This window comes from Sapajus apella, unplaced genomic scaffold (assembly GCF_009761245.1).
Source record: "Sapajus apella isolate SASKATOON/1434 unplaced genomic scaffold, GSC_monkey_1.0 scaffold71, whole genome shotgun sequence".
NCBI classification, from domain to species: domain Eukaryota; kingdom Metazoa; phylum Chordata; class Mammalia; order Primates; family Cebidae; genus Sapajus; species Sapajus apella.
Window position 1 is genome coordinate 8437116 of NW_022437011.1, and position 2041 is coordinate 8439156.

Below are 2041 nucleotides of genomic sequence, written 5' to 3' on the forward strand. Positions count from 1 at the left end.
GGCATGAGCTGCTGTATCTGGCCCACTTGCTTGTTCTTAATCAACATTTAAAATCCCCCAGAGGCTGGGCGAGGTGGCTCATGCCGTAATCCCAGCGCTTTGAAAGGCCGAGGAGAGCGGATCACCTGAGGTCGGGAGTTCAAGCCTGGCCAACGTGGTAAAACCCCGTCTCTACTAAAAATACAAAAATTAGCCAGGCATGGTAGCACACGCCTGTAATTCCAGCTACTCGGGAGGCTCAGGTAGGAGAATCACTTGAACCTGGGAGGCGGAGGTTGCAGTGAGCTGAGATCGTGCCATTGCACTCCAGCCTGGATGACGGGAGTGAAACTCCATCTCAAAAAAAAAAAAAAAAAATCCCGCAGAGTTGGGTGTGGTGGTGCACATCTGTAGTTCAAGCCACTTGGGGTGCTGAGAAGAGGATCCCTTGAGCCCAGGAGTTCAAGGCTGTAGTGTTTGATGATGGTGTGCCTGTGAATTGCCACTGCACTCCAACCTGGGTGACATGGTGAGATTTCTTCTCTTTTTTTTTTTTTTTTTTTTTTTTTCTGAGACGGAGTTTCGCTCTTGTTACCCAGGCTGGAGTGCAATGGCGCGATCTCGGCTCACCGCAACCTCCGCCTCCTGGGTTCAGACAATTCTCCTGCCTCAGCCTCCTGAGTAGCTGGGATTACAGGCACGCGCCACCAGGCCCAGCTAATTTTTTGTATTTTTAGTAGAGACGGGGTTTCACCATGTTGACCAGGATGGTCTCGATCTCTTGACCTCGTGATCCACCCGCCTCGGCCTCCCAAAGTGCTGGGATTACAGGCTTGAGCCACCGCGCCCGGCCGATTTCTTCTCTTAAAAAAGAAAACCATCTCCCAGCTTCCTGCTGGTCCCTTCAACCTCCTTCTATCGGCAACCCCTCCTTGATAGATTCACTCCAGCAACACGGGCCTTCTTTTGGGTCCTTGAAAGTGTTGCTTCTGCACTTCCATAGGCCCTCACTTCTCCCTAGATCATTTTCTCTCTGCTAGCCCTTTGTCTAACCCTATTTAGCCTTTAGGTCCCAATATAAATGTCATTTTTTTAGGCAAGCTTCTCCAGCCCCCAGAATAGATTAGTCTCCTAAGGCCAAGACCAGACCTGCATATTATCTTCCACAGCACTGTGTACACCTTTTTTTTTTTTTTTTTTTTTTTTGATGGAGTCCCACTCTGTTGCCCAGGCTAGAGTGCAGTGGCACAATCTTGGCTCACTGCAAACTCCGCCTTCTGGATTCAAGTGATTTTCCTGCCTCAGCTTCCTGAGTAGCCGAGATTACAGGCACCTGCCACCATGCCTGGCTAATTTTTGTATTTTTAGTACAGATGGGGTTTTGCCACATTGGCCAGGCTGGTCTCGAACTCTTGACCTCAGGTGATCCGCCCACCTTGGCCTCCCAAAGTGCTGGGATTACAGGTGTGAGCCACTGCACCTGGCCTATAAACTATATTTTAGTAAAAAATTGTTTAGCATTTATCTTCTCTAGTATTTTGAATCTCCATGTGTGCAGTGACTGTGTCTGTTTTGTTCAAATTTTTATTACCAAAACCTAGCCCAGTCACCTGACACCTAGGAGCTGTTCAGTAAACATTCATCAACTGGCCGCCTGCTTGCCGTCTCAATTATGAAGTTGACCTGCTGTTCATTCATGTATTTGTTTTTTATGGAACACTTGACGAGTTTACATGTCATCCTTGAGCAGGGGCCATGCTAATCTTCTCTGTATAGTTCCAATTTTTCGGTATATGTGCTGCCAAAGCGAGCACCATGTATTGGTTTAATGTTGTTTTTCTGTTGTTTATTTGTTTATGCTTATCTGTTTAATGTTAACTGTCTTAAGTTGTACATTTCTTTTTCTTTTCTTTTTTTTTTTTTTCAAGACGGGGTTTCACGGTATCGGCCAGGATGGTCTCGATCTCTTGACCTCGTGATCCACCCTCCTCGGCCTCCCAAAGTGCTGGGATTACAGGCGTGAGCCACTGCGCCCGGCCTTAAGTTGTACATTTCTAAGGGG

At 47.4% G+C, this 2041-nt stretch overlaps 1 non-coding gene across 1 annotated transcript; it reads right to left on the reverse strand.

The window, feature by feature from the left end:
• Positions 1-1684: 1684 nt before the first annotated feature.
• Positions 1685-1793, reverse strand: LOC116531697. The gene has a single exon (XR_004260528.1). It is a non-coding gene; the product is annotated as a U6 spliceosomal RNA (small nuclear RNA).
• Positions 1794-2041: the final 248 nt, after the last annotated feature.